This window comes from Ochlerotatus camptorhynchus, unplaced genomic scaffold, assembly GCF_037179485.1.
Source record: "Ochlerotatus camptorhynchus isolate MF236.1 unplaced genomic scaffold, CSIRO-AGI_Acam_v1.1 ptg000116l, whole genome shotgun sequence".
Classification (NCBI taxonomy): Eukaryota; Metazoa; Arthropoda; class Insecta; order Diptera; family Culicidae; genus Ochlerotatus; species Ochlerotatus camptorhynchus.
Window position 1 is genome coordinate 555,327 of NW_027040606.1, and position 25,485 is coordinate 580,811.

At 40.3% G+C, this 25,485-nt stretch overlaps 1 protein-coding gene across 3 annotated transcripts in view; it reads right to left on the reverse strand.

Moving 5' to 3' along the window:
• ClC-a (chloride channel protein 2) overlaps positions 1 to 25,485 on the reverse strand; it is a 188,843-nt gene that overhangs the window by 153,447 nt on the left and 9,911 nt on the right. For 2 of the 3 annotated variants that reach the window (XM_065220111.1, XM_065220117.1), the window contains exon 1: positions 3,810 to 4,585. The exons of the other annotated variant lie outside the window; for it this stretch is intronic. The gene's annotated coding sequence lies outside the window, so the exon portion shown is untranslated. Of the gene's footprint in view, positions 1 to 3,809; positions 4,586 to 25,485 lie in introns of those variants that run through there. 3 annotated transcript variants of the gene reach the window in all.

Consider the following 25,485-nt stretch of genomic DNA (forward strand, 5'->3'; position numbering starts at 1 on the left):
CTCATTTCAGCTAAAACAATGTTTTTCTAAATTATGAAATAATTAGATGCCATGATCAAATTTTGAATTGGTAGGATACAAGAAGAGGTTGCAAAGAATGTGTTGGACATATTAAACCTGTTTATTTCACTTCATGAGAGTCACAATCAGCGATTTTTCACAAACTCACTCACTTACTCACTCACTCAGCGATCAGCAAATCGCTGATTGTGACTCATAGAAAGCAAAATTTACAGGTTTTATGTTTCCAACGCATACTTTGTAACCTCTTCTTGTAAGTTACAAGTAAAACATGCCATCATACCATCTTTTGGTTTTATTATTCCGAAAAACATTATTTTAGCTGAAATGAGTCTTTGCAACCTTGGTTCCGTCTGAGAATAATAAGATCTGCTTAAACGGCTCAGTGGTGGAATGGTCCAAAGAGGCCGTGTACTTCGGGCTAACACTAGATTTCAAGCTTCTTTTCAGGCAGTACGTTGACAAAACCAAGTGCAACATCTTGATAATATCGTTGTATTCACTCATCAACCGAAGGTCTACCCTGTCCCTGAAAAATAAGCTTGCTGTCTACAAACAAATCATCCTTTTCGTAATAAAATACGGGATGCTAATCTGGGAGAGTTGCGCCAAATGCCATCACCTCAAACTCCAAAGGATCCAACACAAGATCCTTAGGATTATCCTTAACAGTCCCCCGCGGACTAGAAATTCTGAGGTCCACCGCCTGGCTGGTCTTCAGACACTGGAGTTACGGAGAGCTGACTCCATCGCAAGGTTCAGAGATTGCTGTAGATTGATACACACCAAATTTAAATCGCTGAAAATCAGCAAAATTTTGCTGATTTTAGACTGGACGAAAGATCAGCAAACGCTTAAGGAAAATAATGCTGCTGAAGTTTTTTAGCAATTCCAACTTCTGTCAAAATGACAACCTTTTACTGAAAATCAGCAATATTTCTTTATTGATATTTCAGCAACTACAAATTCTGACATTTGGCAGCATTTTGCTGACTAAACAATTAAATTCAGTAAATCGAATTTGTTTTCACTGTATGAGCTCCAGCTTCTGTAAATATACAAATAATAAAGATGAAATCGCCAGACTCTTTTCCAAGTATCATTTATTAAATAAAACCAGTGTCGGAGCCAGTGTCGGAGCCAGTGTCCTTACCCACATAATTTAATTTATTTGTAGTTTTTTTACCTCTTCCTCCTCCTGCGGTTTGACCGGTGATGTACGAATGCAAAAATACTTGCGAATGTGATGCTAACAGTTTGACAGCTCTTTGACTGGGTGTTAGTTTATGTTAGCTGATTTTTTCGGTAAAAATATCGTTTGCTGTTCTTCAGTAAAGCATTGGATTGCTGATCATGATCCAGCAATCCGTTTTACTGATATTGAAAACTTAAATTTGGTGTGTATATACAATGTTCACACTGCCGTACTCTAACGGAACTATCAACTTTATGCTTTCATCTCCCCATCTATCGTATAAAAATTACCACTTTAGTCTGTTATATTTTTTTTTTATCTCAATTACTTCGAAAAAAAACAATTATTTAATTTTGACTAGTAGTTAAATTCCAACGAACTTTTGGTCCGCTACATCACAACTGGCATCACTAGTGTGCATCTTTTAAAATGTAAAGATACAGACAAGCCCTGGGGCCTGGTTGCATTTAAGCAATCCTCGAGATTATGCCAATGCCCAGGGTATACCGCTAAATATTACTTTATACAGCTAAATACAAGCTTATCCAGCTTTTAAACAGCTAAATTAGCCGTCCGGTTTAGTTTGTTGGTGATAAATGGATTTCAAATGATCCTAACTGAACCTCTCCTTTCTATAGTACAACTAGTAGGTTCTATTGCTTTTTATTTTGTGCACACTTCGAAAACTTCATTTAATTTTAAGTCTCCTAAGACCGACACATGTAAGCGACTCAAATGATATACAATGGCGCCCGTTAGTGTTTTTAAATGACGTAAAATAAAGCACAATTGTATTTTACTCGTAATTTGTTGACATGTAAAATTATAATGTTACGTATTTTTCAGCTGCCTACTGAATGTTGCTACAGATTTAACTAAATTCGTAATTTCGTTCAGGCAAATTCTGACACAACATGTGAAAATATCCAATGAACCAAGTGTGAACAATGGCGTCGATGATTCGTGGATTAAAACTCATTAAGGCAGAACGACAGTAGAATCTGGTAAAGTAAATTTTGTTTACCGGATGCTGATGTCGGTTTATCGGAATGAGTTTTAATGCATGAATAATCGCCGTTCATTGTCATTGTTTACATATGACTGATTGATTATTTTCACATGTTGTGTTTCAATTCAGTAGTCTCAAAATAAACGAAATGCAAACCGTACTTTTGAAACTTCTGATTTCGTATTCAAATAGCATACGCAGAATAAGAATGGCATCAAAAGTGACAAACATTTGTTTAAAAGAAAATTGCTATAGTTTTAGAACGTTGAAGTTTGTATTAGTCGATCAACGAATTAAAAATTATTGAACCACTTACGACCGACTTGTTTGAAGTTTTGCTTGCGTTGAGCCAGCGTTCGTTCGTGTAATTTTAAGTCCTTCCACACCGAAAACGTGTGCTTATATACTTTTGAGTAGACGCACGTAGAATTATTTTGTAATAAGTAATATTGTGAGGTTTATGATGGAAAATTGCAATAATATGACCGCTTCTTTGGGGTGCGTCTTGTGGAACGTAAAATTAAGTTATTTTTTGAATTACGTCATGTAATATTAAGTCCGTTGAACAATTACGTCTCAATTAATAATCATAATTTTTGGTGTGTAGTTACGCTTTCCGGTTCAACTTGCCCCGCATTTACTTTCATCGATGTACCTTATTGAAATCTCGAACACAACAACAAAATTTTAAAACCCTGGAGCCTGGCCGTCGTAATGATTGAGATGCATTACCACTTCAAACCAAATAACCCAGGTGTTTGCTTCATTTCACACAAATCTCCAAATCCGCAGTCGCTGTGCTGGAATTAGGGCGTAACAGCTTTTGTAATGACTTCTCTCGATGATTTCTAGAAACCTAGGCTCGCCCAAGCAAATCAATATGTTGGTTTGCGTGGGCGCACCTTGAATTTCTATAAATCATCGAAAGAAGTCATTGTTTACAAGAGCTGTTAGGCCCTTATTCCAGCTCTATCTAGATATGCCTTGCGATATCCCTATGTCGAATTGCCTCGCACTGTCTGTCACGAACGAATTGACCAAATTCATCACATAATATTCAGCATTACAGATACTCGCACACGTGCCACATTCATAAAACCGCATTCCGGTTTCTGTTTTGCTATCAAATTTCTTCTATTCTCATGGTGAGAACACTGGGAGGCCAACGTAAACGGGTTTTAGTACTTCCCATTACCGACTATTACCTAGGAAGTGAGTAAATCTTAAACGACGCCCTTTTGTTGTTCCCGACACATACGACCTTGAAACCGTGTGTTTGTGGATGAACCGGTTCAAAATACGGTTTATCCTAAATGAAACTTCGGCTTTTCTTTTCTAGTCACTGAGTTAAGTTCAAGCGCTTAGAACTATTTTCATCGCACGCAGCATACGATACATTTTCCAATGCGTGCTACATGCTAAAAATAAAGAGATATAAAAAGACATACGAATCTTGGAAGAAACACATTCCCTCCACTGACTGATCAAAAGAAAAGCGGGAAACAATTTTCCGCCGCACGCGTCGATTAGCGTTTCAGAATAACACAGACTTAAGCCTCTAAGAAAACACTGTCGATGGCTTACTTTTCCTTATCACTGCATCAACAGACTCCGGTCGCTGCATCGACCCAATTTCACTCTGAAGTACTGCTAGGCTGCTACTACTCCAGTTGTTGTTGGTGAGTAACCTCTCTCAGCTGCTAACCTTGCCCATCCGTAAATTCCCTTGGAAGAGAGCACAATCAAAACTATAATCTCAAACAACAACACAACACATGCTACAACAGCTCGTGTAGACTTCCCGGCACTAAATACAACACCCGCTGTTCTGTTCACCGAAGCACGTACACACGTTGATTATCGCGAAACAAAATCCACTCCAACTGGTGAATATTCATTAACCGAATTGCTAATATGCACTTCCAACAATAAAATCGATCGCTCACTAACTGTGCTGCTCATCGAGCCGGAAAGTTCAGGCTACAAGTGGATATCCACCACTCTGATCCGCGTGATCGAGCGTCGATCAACTGACTGATCCGGTCCAGCTTTAGCCGGTTGCGAAGAAACACTCACACCAATATCCGCTCACCAAAGCCACCCTTGAGTCAGCTGTTTTGCTGTTTTACCAGCAAAAAAGGGAACACCACTGAAAGTGGAACTTGCATCCCCAGGTAGTTCTTTCTTGGAGTATCACTGCATCAACGGTACGATAGCGCGTCGCGAGCGTACAGGTGATAAAGAGAGTGGCTAATCGGAAAGCCACTCTAATGAGCGAAACAACTGACACGGCGCGGACGATTAAAACTGCAAATTGCGTCGACTCAACTTGCTGGACGGACTGCCGTCGTAGGACTAAGCTCAGTCAGACTAAACGCGGTAAGGGATCGCCGGTATAAGCAAGGTATTGATATCATTCGTGCGCTAAGTTGATGGGCGTGAATGTGTGTACATATTTAGTTATATTTTTCACGCTGAAAGACGGCTAATGACGACGGATGATCGATTGTACTAAGGTGTAAACACGTGTTTTGTTATAACTATAATATGTAGCACTTTTATTCTAAGTGGCCACGGAAGTGTCGGGGGGAGGGGGGTTGTTCGAAACGTTTTGTATTAGTTAAGATTTCAGTTTTTTTTGTTCAACAGTATTAACTACGCATCGCAAAAAAAAAACTAATTTTGTGAGAACGAGTAAAGATTTCTAATGATATCCTTGTTGATATATGTTCTGGACTAGGAAATTGCAAGACTGGTCCATATTTATCCGAAATTCTTTCGAATAATTTCGATTATGTACACAGTAAACACATCCCTTACTGTGACTAAAACTAAGCACTACACCCTGCCGCTGATAAGGCGATGGCAAATACAATTAATAAACGATAAGCACATCATTCATTGCGACGATCAGTGTTACCAGTCTTGCGGAGTCGAGAAAACAATTCGGAATGAGCATTCCTAGGAACTGTAAAGATTTTATCATGGTCTTTATCGGCACCGGTGGTGTATTAGTAAGCGTGACTGCCTTTCACTCCAAAGGCCCTGGGTTCAATCCCAGTCGGCGCCGCCGAGATTTTCTGAGGCATAAAATCTCTGATCACGACTTCCTTCGGAAGCGAAGTACAGCCATTGGTCCCCCGGTCCATGAGTTGTGATGGGTCGATAGGTAGGGTCCCAGGTTTGGGAGCTGCCTCCCTGGCCCTGCCGTCGGTAGCATTGGTAAACTCAGGTAAAAATGAATATTTAATTTATCTTCGTTTCCATAATTTTTCATGAGTGTTCACTCGGCTGTCGACAAAAGCAGGCCACTCTCGATGTGTGCTACGCGATCGTCTGTTTACTCGGCAGCAACCATTGTGTGGTCCTCCTCATTGTTCTTCATCAGTAGTTCTTTCGGTCGATGCGTCGTCGACTTTGGAAAGCAACCGTTTCGTGATGAGTGTGTGAGTGCTGACCACGTTTTGCGTCCATTGCTGCAATGGACGCGCTCTGACCCTCGTTGGCGTACAACAATTTGCCACACAATGAAACTACTGGAAGCGGCTCCAGTTCTGATGGAGGAGGCTTTTTGGATAGCGGAAGATAAAGTGTTTATTGCGTTGTAACTTTTGACTATAGTTTTAAGATGTATTGTATAGTGACCAAGAATCCTCGGCTCTGTAAAGTTAATTCGGTTGAGCCTTATCAAATAATTTTATAAACAAAAAAAATAATTTTTCATAACTTTAATCATCTCCTCAAAAAAAAAATCAATCCTGACGCTGATTTTTTTGATGTTGACTACGTCTTATGGGAAGGCACAGGGGGTAAATCAAAAATTTAAAATTGTAACCGTCATGAAAAGGTGTTAGGTTTTGAACACTTATAATTTTGTAATTTATAAATGTTTAAATTCATCCAAATACACCAAACGATAGGAAAAAACTCTACGAACCTACTTAAATAAATATTTTTCAAATTTTCCATAAAAAAAACCTTTTAAAAAAGTACAACTAAAAAGTGATAATTTGATCACTGTAATCGTTTTCCCTAACCCAGCCGACATACAACTTGGTTGCGCATCTTTCTGCTTCAATCTGGAAAGTTATAAAACAGTGCGGCCGTCGCTCTTCCGCTGATGCATATCGATCTCTGCTTGTCCGTCAAGCAGGACAGTTCGGTTTGTACTCGCTCTCTCGAGTTGTTCGCTAGTTCGTTGGGATAGTGTTCGGGCTTTTTTATTCGCGGTGTTGACGCGGCTGCTATTCCGACCGGGAAACGATCCTGATCGGACACCGCCAGTGCTCAAATGGCATCGAAGCAGCTGTTGGCGAACAAACGTTACGCCACCCTGGAAAATGGCGATGAACCGAAAGTGGAAAAGAAGGAGAAAGTTCCACCACAGACAAATAGACGTAACACATTGAATATTTTTCAATATAAAACATCGTCACTAAAACACTAACGCCACCTGTTGAGTATACTGAACAGATGGCGGTAGTGTATAAACGTCAAACGCAAGGGTAATTGACTATGCGCGCCACAGGTGGCAGTACTACCAACTAAAAACATTTAAATTGACCGTTAAATGCGTGCTCGATGAACAGATTGCTAGTGTTATGTCTGTTTGTCTGTGGTTCCACCGTTCTACTTGAAAGGATTCCCGGAAGGCTTGCGGGAGAAACATTGGTTAAGGTCTCAATTGTACCATGCGCATGTGTACTGAAGGCATGAAGCCAGTTCTGTAAATTCTCAAAATCATTTGAATATTTTTGATGAAAATGAGAAAAGTAGCTATTCGCTAGCAAAGGGGACCTCCTTCGAATGGGTGATATCAGTTGCTTAGTCATTTGACGAAGGCATGGATCATTCTCATTTGAGAAACGCTATATATCATTCAATTGAGTGTAACATACACATAAACGGAGCTATGATCGACATTCCGGTGAAAAAACTAAGCCAATCCGACACCAACCTGACTTATACCAAACCCCAACCCGATGTTGACCCGACATTGACCCGACACAAATCCAAAACTGACCCGACAACAACACGACATTAGGTCGACACTGACTTTAAATTAGCCTTACATTGATCCGATATCGGGTCGACTTGTCTATTCGGGACCATTTTGCTGGGTTTCTTCCATAGTCCACTGTCGTATATCAAATGATAGTGAGTGACAATGAGCTGCGAATGAGAAAGGGACTCTTCAAATTATGGTCATGTGAGAATTCGTTTACACAGAATTGATTGAATGGTTGTATTGGTTCACCTTCAATCGAATGATATGAAATTTTACAGCACTGCCATGAAGCGATGAATCACTACAAGGCCGTCGAGGCGTTGCTGAAACATAAAAACGTGGAGAACTTCTCCCACGATATTGAGGCAACCAAGCCGCTCAAGGTGGTCTTGCGCGGCCTTCCCGACATGGAAACAGTCACACTGGCGTTCAAAATTTTCATGATTAATCGTCATGACGCTTCATGTAAGTACCGTGACCAGCTGTATTTGGTCCACCTGGAAAGGAATTCGACATGCTTGAAGAACCTCCAGAGCATGCGGGCCCTTTTCCACATCGTGGTGATTTGGGAACAGAACAAGCCAGTCCACCGTGATGTCACCCAATGTCACCCACGAATTATTGAAGGAACCGGACCTCAAATGTGCCAATTGTGGACAGCACATCGAGCAACCACCAAGACATGCCCGAAGCGAGCGGAATTCATTGCTATCCGCAATAAAGCCTCTAGGAAGAATCAACCTGGCCGAAGAACAGTGCCAGAAAATAACGGGCAGAACTTTCCTGCCATCCTGTAACGGCGCCAAATTCCGCTGCTTCCGACACTTTCACTCAACAACCGTTTTGCTGGTGCTGCATCGATCCCGCCAACAGCTGGGATGCATAACTCAAGTCGTCAGTCGTATGCGGCAACCGCTGCATCCTGAAGCACCTCTCCTCCGCCAGGGCTATCGTGGCAGCACTTAGGTGCTCCCCCTTCACCAGCCATCTAGAATGCAGACACTCTGCTAACAACGGCGGAACTTGTTACACGCTATTTTGAGGTTAGTCAGTGACTGGGTAGATCGCACTTATTTTTGCATGCTGTATGGAGTTGTAAAGGATCTTACCGAATTTTCTCCAATGTTGGTAATGATTCTTTTGCGCTTAAAAGTTTCGTTGGATGCATCCGCTACTTGTTTATCATGTGGTTTCCTCCAATCCATGGGTTCCGTAGTTCCGAACACAAATTTTCTTGCACTGCCATGGCATCTGGGAGAATGTTCACGTCTAGTGCTTTCCCCAGGAACTGCGTGCGGCCACCAGTTACACCTAAAGCCCTACAGTAAAAGTATGGATGTCTGTCAAAAGTTGTACCAATCGAACCGTCAAAATGCACCGATGCTCGATTGGAACAGCTTTTTTCAGTTCTGTGGTGACAGTCGTCCATACTTTTACTGTAGGGCTTTAGTTACACCCCGTCCAGTCTTGAGGGTTATCCAACGAGCCGGAAAACTTGCTGATTCACGGCAACGTCTGCCACCGAATCACCACCAAAACTTGCAACGGACACATTATCAGCACTTTCCCGAGCTAATTCACCAACCGGACCGGGTTAAAACTCGTCCACGGTGACGAATCCCTCAATAGAACTACACGCCAAAAGTGTGGCATCCGAATTCGGAGAACCGGGCTCCCGGGAGGCAATGAAACCGACACCAAACATTGAACTATTTTTCACTTGCTATATTCTTCGCTTTTTTTAAATCAAATTTGGCTTCAAAACTGGACGCCTTAAAACAGAAAAAATACGATATATCACTAAATGATAACTTTATAAACACTTGAATCTAAATTTCAAGACACAAATTAACAAATTCAAAGCAAAAAAGTTCAATTCGCTGACACGTCAGCTTTCAGGCGCGACCTACTGCGATCCTCGTACAAAATTTTCATTAATACAGTGCATAAACTGACATTACGCTGCTTTTACTGCATTTGTTTATGTTTGTGGCCATAAAAATTAAATATGATTTTCGACATGATTGAAGTGCATCATCTTGGATGTAATATTAAAATTGATTTTTTGCTGTGTATGGATACTCGCTTTGCTAGATTTTTTTTATTTTATGTTGTGGAATATCACCTTGTTCTTTTGCAGAATTTTTACATAAATTGGTACTAGACCGATACGGCATGCCAGGTCCTTGAAATCGGATCCGCCATTTTCAGTTGTTGAAAACGGATTTTATCGGCCATCATTCCTAATCTTGTTTGGTAACTCACTAGGTAAGCCGCCTTCAATCTGATCGATCCCTCTTGTTCGTCGCGCACATCTTCGTCTTGCTCCAGTTGAGTCGCTACCAAGAACCATTTTCATCGGGTTGCTATCCGACATTGTTACGATGTGCTCAGCCCACCGTAGTCGACCGATTTTCACGTTCGATCTAAATTTCTTAACTTACAAACCTGCTGCAATGCTACTTAATGATTCAATTATTTTCTACAGGGATTCAAAAATTTCCAAGCTAAAGCCAATCTATTCGAAATTGGTTTAAAACTTTTAGAAGTGAGACCAAATCAGAAACTATTAAGGAAATTTCTAATTGAGGAGAGACTTTTCAAAGCAGATTCAAACCTGAGTCTGAACTTTTTTGAAGTGAGTTCAAACATTCGAATACGTCATCCATATTTTTCTAACTGAGTCTAAACTTTTCTGTTATGTTATTCATTTTTAAAGTTTTCAAATATTTCCTGAAGTGATCCAACATATATAATTTTCTGGAGTGAGGCCACATTTTCTAATTTAATCCCTTTCCTATATGAATCCAAGGTTTCCTGCATTGATTCAACTTTTGCCGAACTGAATCCAAACTTGTTAGAACGGGTTTGACATTTTTCTAAGTGAGTCCCAGATTTTTTGTTGACATTGGCATTTGGCAAGGACACAATCTTGTTTAGGTCATCTAGGTTTCCTAAAAGTGTAGAAAGTTTCCCAAACGGAGTCCAACCTTTTCTGAAGTGCTTCAATACCATCATTAGGGAGGCCAAACTTTTCTGTTGAGTGATTGAGTTAGATTTAATGTTAGTCTGAGCTTTCCTGAAGTGATTTAACTAAATTTTAACGTAGATTCCGCTCCCCTAGACCTTTTCCTCGTTCTTGTGAGATACACATCCCTTGAAAACTAGACTGAGATTTTAAATAATGGCCCTTCGTCTGTTCATACCTGATGGAAGATTTTTTAAGCCAGCACAATTGTTGAGAAAACTGGGTTCCACAAAAGTACGTATTTTTATAGAAATTTGAGTTTCTTGATCAGCCAAGTTGGAATTCGGCTCCGACCTTTGAAAAACAGGTTTGAATTTTAAAGAATAGACCTTTGTGAGTTCATACGTGATGGTAGATTTTTTGAAGCCAGGATGGATTTCGGTTTTATCGTTTGAAATTTGTGCATGGATTTTATAGAATGGAACTTGCTGAATCCATACGTGAAGGACGAATCTGGTAAATATTCACAAAATTAGGTATTTTCATAGAAATTTGATATTTCTGTTTTGCTGAACTGAATCTTTGAGAAATAGGCTTGTATTTTATAGAATAAAACTTGCTGAATCCATACTTGAGGGTTGAATTTCTCAATTTTTCAGAAAACCGAGTTCACAAAAGTACGTATTTTCATAAAAACGTTGATTTTCTGTTCTGCCAAGTTGAATTTCAGCTCCGATCTTTGAAAAATAGACTTGGATTTTATAGAATGGACCCTGCTGAATCCATACGTGATGGTACATTTTTTGAAGCATGCACATTTTTTTAGAAAACTGGGTTTAAATTCTCAAAAGTACGAATTTTCATTGAAATTTGTGTTTCCTTTTCAGCCAAGTTGAATTTCTGCTCCTTCCTTTGAAAATGTGCGATTTTATCCAATTGCTGAATCCATACGTATTTTGGTTTTAACAAAAAGTGTATTGTTCAAAGTTGTTCCTTATAGTTAGGCCCTTATTTTTATGACTATGAATTCTAGGGTGGTTCTTATTACCATTGAAATTGTCTCAATTTTTTGTGAGAAGAAACTAATGCATAAATTAATCGGCAAAGTTATAGTTGTGCTAATTTCAAGCAACTTTGTTAAAAAAAACTTTTTTGTATCTCTTAAATAGACCGATTTAGAGCTATTTTCTTGAATTGAGTTATGGCAAAAAATATAAATAAATTCAAATTGATTTCATACGAGTTTAAAAAATAACGGCACCGGTGGTGTAGTGGTAAGCGTGATTACCTCTCACCCCAGCAGGCCTGGGTTCAATACTAGTCGGCGCCGCCGGGATGTTCTGAGGCATAACATCTCTGATCACGCCTTCCTTCGGATGGGAAGTAAAGCCGTTGGTCCCCGGTTCATGAGTTGGATGGGTCGATAGGTAGGGTCCAGGTGTGGGAGCTGCCTTCCTGGCACGTCGGTAGCATTGGTGCTCAGCATGGAAAACAAGATCGACGGAAAAAAACAAACCAAAGGAAAAAAAAAAAAAAAGAGTTTAAAAAATACTATGCCTCTAATTTTTTCGTATTATCGAGAATAACATACGCCTTTGCAAATGCCTTGTAAAAATTTTTTTTTCTGTTGCCCCAACCAGAGATATTAACACTCCGAATACGATGCCGCCGAAAAACGCGTAACGGCAAGTTTTGAATAGCATAACTTGACAATTTCTTGATGAATTTCAAAGATTGTGATACTTCTAGAATTCCTAGAGTCTGTAAATTATTTTGATAGTAAAAAGATTAAAAATAGGGTTGTCTACTTTATTCAAAGGCGAAAAGAGTCGTTACACGTTTTTTTTAAAGGAGTGTTTATGGGTTTTGCAAGTGCCCTAAGATCCATAAATTAGATTAATGGGCACAAATGTTCATAATTAACCAGAACAGTCATGGTTCCTATGTATGGATCCTGGAGACAACGGAACGGTCCTCGGGTAGATTCGGAACATCCGTAAAATTGGTCAATCAACGAAACTGATCCTAGAGCTCCGCGGTTTTTTCGAAAACATTAGGGCCCATGCATTAATTATGTCACGAAAAATTTACCCCCATCCCTATCGTGACGTTTTTCCTATACCTAAAGGGTGATACGGTCAAAATTTGGTCAAGGGAAAACGCGTGTAAATCGGTGAAATCGTTTATTTAAAAAATCAAATTAAATTTCTTTTTCAAGTTCAATTAGTATAAAATTCAGGAAAAATATTCAGTTAGGCTTCCGCTTTTCCAAATCCGAATAACCGGGCCTTACGCTTGACCCCTGTCATCAGATTTTGTACAGCCACCTTGTCCACCTTCTTCGCCGCAGAAAGCCAGTTTGCCTTGAACTGCTGCTCGCCCTTAGCAGTTTTTTTAGTCTTCTTTAGGTTCCGCTTGACAATAGCCCAGTATTTCTCAATTGGGCGGAGCTCTGGCGTGTTGGGAGGGTTCTTGTCCTTGGGAACCACCTGCACGTTGTTGGCGGCGTACCACTCCATGGCCTTTTTACCGTAATGGCAAGATGCCAAATCCGGCCAAAACAGTACGGAACAACCGTGTTTCTTCAGGAAAGGCAGCAGACGTTTATTCAAACACTCTTTCACGTAAATTTCTTGGTTGACAGTCCCGGAAGCTATGAAAATGCTGCTTTTCAAGCCACAGGTACAGATGGCTTGCCAAACCAGATATTTCTTTGCGAACTTTGACAGTTTCATGTGCTTGAAAACATCTGCTACCTTTCCCCTTCCTTTTGCCGTATAAAACTCCTGTCCCGGAAGCTGCTTGTAGTCGGCTTTGACGTAGGTTTCGTCGTCCATTACCACGCAGTCAAACTTCGTCAGCATCGTCGTGTACAGCCTCCGGGATCGCGCTTTGGCCGTCGTATTTTGTTTATCATCGCGATTTGGAGTCACTACCTTCTTGTAAGTCGATAGTCCGGCTCGTTTTTTGGCTCGATGCACGGTTGTAGACGATACACCCAGCTTATTTGCGGCATCTCGGAGAGAGAGGTTAGGGTTTCGCTTGAAACTACCGGCAACTCTCTTTGTCGTCTCAGCGGCTTCCGGTTTTCGATTTCCCCCCGATCCAGACTTCCTGGCTGTCGACAAACGTTCCCCAAACACTTTAATTACATTTGTAACGGTTGATTTGGCAACTTTTAGCGATTTTGCCAACTTTGCGTGCGAGTAGCTCGGATTTTCGCGATGCCCGAGCAAAATTTTGATACGCTGCTCTTCTTGCTTGGACGGCATTTTGACAACTGAAGAGTGAATTCCAAAATCAAAATAGGAGCAACATTCTACACACACACACCTTCAAAATGAGGGGTGTTCAGGTTTTTTAAATGCAAAATTGAAAGAAATACGTCAAGTTGATATTGACCAAATTTTGACCGTATCACCCTTTAATGCATTGCTTGTCACAAAACCATAGACCCCCCCTTAGAGCGTGACATAATATATGCATCAACCCTTAGGAACGGTGATATAAGAAAGAATTCGGTATCATGACATAAACCTGGACCTGAAAGGCCATAGGACCATCCTCCGGAAGATCCGAAACATCCATAAAAGTGGTCCATTCATGAAACTGATCCTAGAGCTCAGCAGTTTTTCCGAAAACACGTGAAACTGTAATATAAGAAAGAATTTGGGGTCGTGACCAGCGTTGCCAGGTTGCCAGAGAAATTTAAGCTCTACCAGACAGAGTTTTTGAGAAATCTGGCAGCTTCCTGTGTTAATTTGCTGTGCCAGATTTTTACCAGACATTTTTTTCGGGTTTTGCCAGATTTTTTTCAAAATAAGCCTGGCATCTCTGGTCGTGACATAAACATGGACCCGGATGGCTATGAAACCGTACTTCGGAAGATTCGGAGCATCGGATAAAATTGGTTCATCCATGAAACTGAGCTATTCAGTTCTAGAGCTCAGCAGTTTTTTAATCGCTTGGAACTGTGATATAAGAAAAGAAATAAGGTCGTGACGTAAACATGGACCTGGATGGGCATGAGACCATCCTCTGGTTCTAGAGTCAGTATCATCGATGCACCATTTTTACGGATCTTCCGGAAGGCGGTTTCATGGTCATTCGGGTTCATGTTTATGTTACTACCAAAAATTATTTCCTATATTACAGTTCCACGTGTTTTATCATCAGTTTTATGGATTGACCATTTAACGGATGTTCCAGATCTTCCTGACGACGATCCCATGGCCATGCAGGTACATGTTTATGCCATGACCCCAAATTATTATATCACAGTTCCTAATGTTTTTGAAAAACAAAAAACTGCGGAGCTCTAGGATCAGTTTCATTAGTTGACCTCTTTTCCGGATGTTCCGGACCAACTAGAGGACGGCTCGATGGCCATCCGGGTCCGTATTTATGTCATGACCTAAAATTCTTAATTATATCACAGTTTCAAATGCTTTCGAAAAAACAGTCGAACTCTAGGATCAGTTTCGTGGATTGACCACATTTACGGATTTTACGGACAGTCTCATGGCTATCAGGGTCCATGTTTGAAACGACCCCAAATTCATTTTATCATCACAGCTTCTGGTGTTTTTCTAAAACTGCGGAGCTCTGGGATCAGTTTCGCGAATTGACCACTTTTACGGATGTTTCGGATCTTCCGGAGCACGATCTTATGGCCATACAGGTCCATTTTTATGTCATGACCCCAAATTCTTTCTTAAATCACAGTTCCTAATGCTTTCGAAAAAAAACCGTGGAGCTCTAGGATCAGTTTCATAGATTGAACACTTTTACGGATGTTCCGGATCTTTCGGAGGACGGTCCGATAGCCATTCGGGTCCATGCTTATGTCATGAACCCAAATTCTTTCTTATATCACAGTTCCTAATGTTTTCGAAAAAACCGCGAAGTTCAAGGATCAGGGGTTAATGGATAAACCACTTTTACGGATGTTCCGGATCGATCGAGGACCGTTCCGTTATCTCCAGGTTCCATGTATAGGAACCATGACTGTATTCTGGCTAATTATGAACATTTCTCTATTTTTATGGCACAGACCTGTTGGTCCATATTAATTATGAACATTTGTGCCCATTAATCTAAATTGTGGATCTTAGGCCACTTGCAAAACTGATAAACACACCTTTAAAAAAACGTGCAACGACTCTTTTCAATTTTGAAAAAGTAGACGACCCTATTTTCAATCTGCTTGCATTTAAAATAATCTACAGAGCCTAGGTATTCTAGAGGTACCACAATTTTTGAAATTCATCAAGAATGGCTAAGCTATGTCATTGCAAACTTGCACGTTTTTCGGAGGCTTTGTACGGCGTAAAGGGCCCATGCATTAATTATGTCACGTTAAATCGAGCAAAAAAATACCCCTCCCCTATCGTGACGTTTTTTCTATACCTAATACATTGCTTGTCACAAAATCTTAGACCCCTCCCCCCTTAGAGCATGACATAATATATGCATCAACGCAAAGTATTTTACCCACCGTATTCGATGTGTTAAGATTTGAAAAGGGCATATTTTTAGTAGAAAAATGTCAATAGCTCAGCGAAAGATATCGACCAGCTCTATGCAGCACAAATTTGCGCCTTCAAAAGATCTAAAAGCTATTTGGAGACATCTTTGCTGAGAAATTTTAAATAAGAAAACAAGAGCAAAACAACTGTACCCTAATTCAATTCAAGAAAATAGCTCTAAATAAGTCAATTTAAGAGATACAAAAAAGGTTTTTTTAACAAAGTTGCTTGAAATCAGGTCAGTTATAACTTTGCCCAAGAATTTATACCTTTATTTAATTTCTTCAAACAAAAAAGATAGATTTTTGATAACAATGATAATAAGAACCACCCTAAAATTCATTGTCATAAAAATGAGGGCCTAACTATAAGAAACAACTTTGTAGAAGAGATTTTTAGTTTGAAGTTTCAATTTCAGGCTCAAAACATATCCTTCCAGCTAAATCTGCATTCTGGACCACTGTGCATTGCATCAGGAATACAGAAGAGGCGCCGGTGGTTAAGTGGTAAACGTGGCTACTTTCTCCCCCAGTGTGTCTGGGCTCAACCCCAGCCGAGGTCGGTGGAATTTTTCTGAGGCGATTATTCTGCAACTCCGTCTCCTGCTCTGGCTACGCCTATGCTAAACTTTCAAACAATAGAATATAGGCAAAAAGTGTGTGATATAGTGCAAAGCTTTAGTTTCTACTGTAGTTTATAGGAACCACAAACCGACACTGAGAAATACATATCACGTCCACCAATAAACCATCACCCAACACCGACTACATGGGACAATTAGCGACGCGATAATCTTTCCATCTAACTCGCTAGTCGCTACTAAATAACAACCGCTCAATAACACAGCACTGTTCGTCGGTGTCATTCGTGGTCAATTTACCTCTCGACGACGGCGGTGTAGTAATTGCATCGATTAACGGTACATAATACTCCAAGCTCCAACTGTACCCCAGCCGACCATTACATTCCATATAGTGAGAGTGATTGAGGGACGTGTCCTCCCTCAGAATCGCAAATTCCTCAAATTCCGTTAGAAAAAAAAAACAAAACAGATAAAGTTCCTCTGAAGCATTCAAACAGCAAGCGCATGCAACATATTGTTTCTATACTTCAAAGCTGGAAAGTTACCACTTTTGGGCAATCAGTCATGGGCGAAAACGTTGCGTCTCAGATAACGTCAACGTGGCTTAACAGATGAGGGGGGAGGGTTGGAGGTGTGTGTAAATAGCTTCCTCTACCGTTTGTGAATGCTGTGATATCGACTAAATCGCATTCGTGGTTGTAGAGCGTACTTAGCTTTATCTGATATCATTAACATAAATAGCATCCCGCCGTCCATTTGCAAGCATTCGCACTGGTTGATATACCTATATAGGAGATCACATCGGGCAGCACCGTGCTAATCAGTTTAGCACCTCATCGTTGATCGTCGTCAACATCCATCGCTTTGAAATATGACTGACTCTTTTTAGCAGAGCAGTTAGTGCCAGCTACCTACACTTACTTGAAGGTGTAGTTTGCATTTGCACGCTTCAAAACAGCTGTTTGGGTGCGCGCGCGCGATAAAGCTACTGTGTGGATGTCTGGGTTGGCGTTTGAGACGGCTGTCATAAGGCATAGTTGAGTGAGGTTTGTTGATAATTGTACTTGAGTTCCGTGTGTAAACAAATATCATCCAGAACGTGATAACGGAAGGTTGTGGGCAGAGTGTGTTGCTGCTCACATTTGCTACAGTTCTTTGCAGACAGCGATGCCAACTCGTTAAAGGAATTGATTCGCTACCATGTCATTTACTTTAAAAAAAACAATGAACATGTACTGGATTTTAGTTCTGCATCGTGAACTTCTACGGATGTTCCGAATCTTCCGGCTCGTAAAAAAATCAAGGTGCAGCTTTTGCACTCCGAACGCCTCCGGTAAAATGTGTAATGGCGAATTGTTGATGTATGAAAAATCATTGCTCAGAAATTTATCGATACATTTTAAATCTATTTATGCCGAATAAATCTTTAGAGTCAGTGGTGCCAAGAAATTTGAAATTTGACAATAAATGGCTGAGCTATGATTTTTTTTTTAAATATTGCAAGTTTGCCGTTATTCATTTTACCGGAGGCATTGTGTTCGGAGTGTAAATGCAAGTTCTTAAGTACATTTACCATTGCACTGTGCACAGTCGTTGAAAATTTAATTTTCATGTGCTTTTTGATTAGCACCTTAATAAGATATTTTAGAGGTATGATGATTCCAGGAAAGTTTTTTGGTATGCTAATTCGTTTGTTTTCACGGATTTCCAACTTTTTCTATCGATGATCACTAGCGGCGCCGGTAGTGTAGCGGTAAGCGTGATTGCCTCTCACCCCAGCAGGCCTGGGTTCAATCCCAGTTGGCGTCGCCGGGTTGTTCTGAGGCATAACATCTCTGATCACGCCTTCCTTCGGAAGGGAAGTAAAGCCGTTGGTCCCCGGTTCATGAGTTGATGGGTCGATAGGTAGGGTCCAGGTGTGGGAGCTGTCTTCCTGGCGTCGGTAGCATTGGTGCTCAGCACGGAAAACAAGATCGACGGAAAACAAATCAAGGAAAAAAAATCGATGATCACTAGACTGATGCAAAATTTGAAATTTTCGCTCCACAGTGCTCAAACGGTTCCAAATCGGGCCCTGATTTACCAAAATGTGAACTTATTTAGTCAGAAACTGACTTGGCACAAACCATTTGAAGTTTGTATGGAAAATACTGTGGAGATTATATATCTCAAAATTCACCAGTTCAATCTATTTTAGAAAATGATAGTTGAGCTGGTTGAAAATTTTCTCAGCTACAACTTTGTTCAAGACCACGTTTCGATCACATGTAAGGAACAAAAAATTACTAATGATTCAAGTCACTGATGTCTTATGATTATGCTCAATCAACTGTTCAGCAGGCAACATTGGTGTTTATGGCGCGTAGAATAGAGGACAAAAATCATGGCTACTATGTCACACTGCAGAATACAGTGTTGCCCACAATACAGTTGCTTAATCTTGCCATAAGATTATCAATCTCTTAAACAATTAATAACGATTTAATTCGACGTTTGGCTAAAAAACGATTTTCTGCAAAGTTGTAGCTGATAAAAATTTCCATAAGAATAGCAATAGAATTTTTTAACAGTACAATATGTAAAAAGGCTAGAAGACAATGAACAAAAAGTTTTGTTTTCCCATAGTAATTTCCATATAAACTTCAAATGGTTTGTGCCAAGTCAGTTTCTTATCAAATGAGTTTAAACTTTCGGAGGCTAATTAGGACCCAATTTGAAACCGTTTGAACACTGTGGAGTGAACATTTTAAATCTCTCATTTTAAGTCTAATGATAGAAAATTTAATTTCTCCAGTATTTTTGCTCTTTTCAGCAAAATTATGCATGGCATTATTATCGATAATTTTGTCTAAGATGTCAAAGCTGTTTAATTAGAGATTAAATAGCTATGACAAAGCAATCCTTTTTAGGAGCAGCCCGCAATAAACATCGAATATCTTCAAAAGTTAACAAGATACGAACTGGGTATCTTCGACAAAATTGTCTGTAAGAGTATTTTCTACAACTTTTGTCAAAACCAACCTCGTATATTGGAAAACTAAAAAAAAAACTATCTCACTTTTAAGGGCACAGTGTGCCAAAAATACAGATAGGCACACTTGGGCACTTTCATTGGCAGCCCTGGTTAGAAATTGTCATGATATTTGAAGTCACTGGCAACACTGTATCACAGACAACCAGACATAACACGCGCAAGTTGTTCATCGAACAAGCATTTAACGGTCAATTTGAAAGTATCTCAGTTGGTAGTACCGCCACCTGTGGCGCGCATAGTCAATTCCCTTGCGTTTGACGTTGACACACTACCGCCATCTGTTCAGCGTGCTGCCCACCACAATGTACTCAACAGATGGCACTCTAAACTATAGCTCTAGTATCAATTAAGTATTTCCAAGTATCTGATAAGTATTCTTAAGTATTTTTAAATATTTTAAGTTTTTGATTTTTTTTTAATCGTAGTAACCGGTTTCTAATGTTTTTATTTGTTGTTGTATATTCCATCAATGTATTTACACTGCTTCATTTAATTTTAACAGATTAAAGTAATACTTTAATCTGTTAAAATTAAATGAAACAGTGTAATCATGTTTATGACGACTGCTGTTGGATCGAGAATTTATCCGATCAGAATTATTTTATTTCGACCTGGCTGATATCAAACTTTTTGAATTCTATTGCTTAACTGGAGGTTAATGATGCCGTTGTCGTCCAGACTCGCAACCAGATTCCAAAATGACCTTCCTTACCTACCAGTCTGAACTTCCATAATAAAAGTGTATGTTGGACGGAATTTCGGCTAAGAATTACCGTATTGACTAGGATACTAGGACTACGCTCGTTATTTGTCAGAGAGCAATAGAAACACAATGAAGCATCTTCTTCTTCTTCTTTTTCGCATTTTTAAGCTTATTGCTTAGCGCATATTAGCTTATTGCGTGCTCTCAACTTAATGTTCTAAATGCATTTCCACAGTTATCAATTGAGAGCTTTCGATGCCAATTACCAATGCATGAATTTGTATATTGTGTGGCAAGCACAATGATACTCTATGCCCAGGGAAGTCGAGAAAATTTCCAACCCGAAAGATTCCCTCGACCGGACCGGGAATCGAAACCGCCGCCTCCGGCTTGGTAATACCGTGCCTTTGCTGACTAGGCTATGAGGCCCCTCAATGAAGCATAACTGCCTTGAAATTGAACTGATTGCAATTGCCACTGGTGGCCGTATCGTGCCGCGTTTTGAGAAACTTACATCGGTAAAGATGAGTTACGACGGACTGGTGAGGGAGTTTGAATGAGTATCCTGATAGTAGCCGAAAGATTTTTGGGAAATCAACTTGATTTTCTAACTTTTAGGCATTGAAACCAGTAAAAATAAGAAGGAAGATATTAATCTGTTCTGTAATAATAATTAATTTCAAACCATTGATATATAAAGGGGGCGACCCCGGCGTACTGGTTAACATCCATACCTCTCACGCCAAAGTCACGAGTTCAAATCTCACCCCCGGACAAGTCGCGAATGACCCAAGAGTGTTAAAGTGACTATAATAATAATCATAAAAAAAAAAACCATTGATATACCAAATAAAACGATGTACTTCAAAAACGTAACTTATTTTTTCTCATTTCGTGTAAAATAATCTTAAAATAAAACATATGATTTATTTCAAACAATTTCGCAAACAATGTTTAAAGCTATTCCGAGCGGATATGTTGGTTCGTCATGTCCAGCCTTAATAATAAGCCTTGAGCCTTGAGCCTTGAGAGCATCGAAGGTTCAAATTCCGAGGAAATGTAATACACTTCTACAAGAAACTCATTCGGCGGGAAATCTAGGAGATGTGGCTTTCCGGATGCCATAAGTACGGATGGAGCGGAAAGCTTATATTCAATGAGTTATGTCTGTTTGTCTTTAACTGTACTATATCGGCGCTAAAGGAGTCCGCTTTGAGAAGCGTCCGAGAACGGTTGTGTGTTTTGCTCCACTGCGTGCTTTTTTTTTCTTGTAGAGCTCGGGCTATCTTTGTGCTGCCGTGTAGTTTTTCGGTGCTCGCATTTGAATAGTTTTGTGTCCCGGACGCGAAAATTCGATTTAGAATGATTTGTGCTGATGTTTTGTTGCTTAGGTGCCTGGTGTGTTCTCGCTCCCTTTGTTGAGAGTGTGACTCGACCGCGCTGATCTATTATCAGGTTTTGCGGTGTGCATTGCTTTTGTGCACAGAGTGACATGAAGATGAAAAGTGATATTTAGTTATTGTGTGGTTGGATTCGCTGGATTGTTTAAAAATGACTAGAGAAAATTAAGCATCGGGAATGCGCTTCCGGATATATTGATTTGGTGAGTACGTTCCAGTTGAAGATTGTTCTCTCTTAACAACCCTTTTTTGAATACATTTAATTAATCAAACATTATTATATGCTGGGTTTGGGGGGGCAGCCTAAGGCCGTTCGCAATGCTGAGTTTCAAAATTGTTTTAAACGACTTGACAATTCTATAATTTGAAACTGTCAAAAATAAAACTGCAACACGATCAGCGCAACGCACAGTTCTAAAAGATGTTTGTAATCATCAAGTTCCATAAACTTTGCTGTTCTCTATGAAGTTCATAGAGTTTTGTTTGTGAAGCTCTTCGAAACATCTTTAAATACATACAGAAATTTGAAACAGAGTTCCATTCGTGTTTCAAACTCGCTCAGAAATAAAACAGAATAGTCGAGCAGTTGCAAATCTGGTGCAAAATAGTGCTCGAATAATTAAACTGCAACTCAGCATTGCGAGAGGTGCGTTTCTGTTCTAGTTTCAAATTGAAACAGTCCTTATAAAATACAACAGCATTGCGAACGGCCTAAGGGTTTCAAAGGATTTGTAGACTGGACAAGGGTTCGTGGATTTGCCAGTCCCTTGTCACGTGTTGATAGACGTACATCTTGTCGTTTGTCTTCCAAAGGTCTTCAATGAAGTTGATTCACCCTGCTGCAACAAACCATCAGGCAGAACTTTACAATCAGTGAAGTATCTGCAGTCATAGGTAATCCTTGCACTGATGGTGGGTTCTATTCACATCACATCACATCACATCACAACTGTACTAAATCGGCGCTAAAGAGCCTGAATTTATAAAGAGGCGACGTGTCAAAATTGGAACAATCGATTATCTGTCAAAGTCATAGGAAAAGTCATTCCAATTGAGCAGAAGACCTGTCAAATGGATAAGATTCAGGCTCTTTAATCGGCGCCTGCTCTGTGCATGTGTCAAAATGTTAAGCGTAGAGATTGCTAAAGTGTGATTGTGTCAGTGATTTGTATTCATCGGGAAAAAATTTCGCTATGAAGTTTTTTTTTCCCGATGAAAACATTTTGCGTATACGTATATGTGGCATAGTGTGCGTACGATAAACGTCAGCATTCTCTATTGTTGTTGACATAATCCAATGTTTGGTTTCATAACTTCAACCGCGAATTTCCGGCAAAGTTCTGCCATGGATTCCTCACACCGCACATATTTTCAACACATTAGTTAAAAAAAAAAGTAGAAGGGTCTGTGCCTAGGGGCACGAACGGAAGCTTGACGTAGGACCCCTAGTGGACGGAATAAATGTGAAGAGCATTTAGTTCTTTTAATTGATCAATTATCTATTATCTCATCTCTTTGCGTTTTTGAATTGTAGGCGTACCAAATTTGTAGTATTTTTTTCAAAGAGAAAGTTGATTGTCAAAAACAATCAAAATCACTTGCACTTTGTGTAGTCGTTGTAGGCTTGTGGTTTTGAATACGGACAAACAAGCACAGATAAATTCTATTCCAACTCTTTACTGATGTAAGCTTGATGGCCCTGAAAAGGGCCGTTTTAGTGAAGAGGGCATCCATGGCCACTTACGCTTGGCGTGTTTAGTGTAGGTGACAGCATCACGGACCTCATTTTCCAGGAACACCTTCAACACACCTCGTAGATCAGACCGGAGATACGTCAGACACCGCCACGGCGAGCCAGACGACGGATGGTGGTTATCTCGAAGAATTTGCGTTTGGTTCTGAGTATGGCGATGAGTGTGCAAAATACTACGCAATTCCATCCTCCCTATTCGCACGCGCCCGAGGATCGGAGGCGAATGCCACTTCGACTTGTTTCGTCTACTTACTACTCTCTGACGACTGTGCTGGGGAAGCAGCATATGCATGTAGGTAATTTGTGTAATTGGCAGCGCTTTTGGACAATGCTGGACATTTACCAGTTTTTCAATAGTTTCTTGTTGAAAATCAACATTCGGAAGCATTGTTATCGATGCGTAGCCATATTTCTGATCGATTGGTGATAAAATTATTGAAATTGAACCAGGGGCAGCTGAGTTATTAACGTTCAAAATCTTTCTTAATTTGTTACATGTTCCATTTTTGGTTTTCACAAAGTGTACCCCCATATAGAAATCAAAGACGTAGTCCTACGTCAAAACCGGTCAAAAGTCAACGCGGTATGCTTGTGGGATGAGTGAGGTCATCAAGGCAATGACCGTTACCAAATACAACTGTAATCTGGAGGTGATACTGGAATTCTTCCAGATGGAGCTGGAGTCGCTACCGGAAGACTTCGAGATCGGAGAACCTCCACTCAAGACGATCGAACTGTTCAAGGATATGGTGCGGAGGGCTTTGGTATTTAAGAACAATGTGATCGAAGTTGGGAAGTGGGTGGCATCGTTACGGAAGCTGATTGAAAAGATGACCATGAAGGGACTGCTAGTTGCCTCTATGCTGCTACTGGTCATAATGCCGATTCGGAATGTGATAAGTGAGTTGGGGAGAGTGAGACCTTAAAGGAGGAAGTGATGCGAACGTTGAATACGTTGGTAGATCGATTTGGGACGCTAAAATCACATTAGCTCTCGGACACGACCCTAGTAGCCCAGCGCTTTAAAAAGAATATTTATAGGCTTGGCGGAGCAGAAGTATCGCCGAAGTGTAAAGTGACCGGTGTTTTTCATGGTGCCAAACGATTGGAGCAGTTCGGTAAGCATTTCAACATCGCGATGTTTGCAATAATCTTCGTAGAACTGATCTGAACGCAGCTTTTAGAACTTTATGAAGTACGAATTGATAATGGAATCCGAGCCGCAAAGAAGGACGAAATGGAATCGGTGCCCATACAAAGACCCCCATCTGGTCGTAGTAGTTTTATCAGTGGTCGTTTACCATGTTTGATTCCGTAACGATTCACCACTTCGTTGATCTGCCAACCGTCATTCAGTTCCATGATCCGTTCCTCATCGTAGCTCACATCGATGAATACGCCTTCGATGATCACTCGGACCATGTTCGGAGATATAATCAACAATCAATACGAAACTAACGATTTTAAATTGGCTTACTACTTGACTAGCCTATTGGTCCCAAGCAAACGATTAACGTACCCCATTCTAGTCGAAATTCTAGTACTACACAATGTTTGTTTTAATTCGCTATGAAAGTTTGACAGGTAAAATGAGGGATTAGTGGATTTTTCTATGTTTCGAGGGGTGAATCGATTAGCTTGGCACCGAAGAAAGCTGAGCCAAAAAGTTGAGCACGTTTCTTCGGGACCTTCTGGTCTTAGAGTTACCTCTATGGTATAATCTCACCGCTGTTTGCTACCATCGACAACTTCTCTCCATTTGTCCGATCGTTGGACTGTCTGATCGTGTGGATATATTAAACCCCACCTCCACCAGGGAAGTCTGATTCCGGTTAAAACTCCCACTAGAACGCTGGCGACACATCTTTGACTTAGTCGATGGCATTCGGGAGAAACTCCTCCCGGAAGCGTTCATCACAATCTGAAGAGCATCTGGACCAGTTTCCTCTGTTCGTCTACTTACCTCCGTGACCTGTGGTTCATCCAAGTCCTCGTCATACTCCAATCCAGTAGAAGTTATTGTCCTGTCGGAAATTGGAAGGCCCCCGGAGAACGTTTACGCTCGAAGCTTCGATTCGGTGGCCGAGGCCGTTGCTTATTAGGTTCAATGTAGTCCTTTTCCAAGGTAATTTGGGATCAACGAACCGAGAGTCACGACAGTTAGGATCTGCTTGTTGTTTTGTTTCATCAACACAAAACATGTGAATAATTGTCAAACCAAATGAAAATCAGCATCATGTTTTTTTTTAATCATGTTAACAAACTTCCCCGATTGTTTAATTG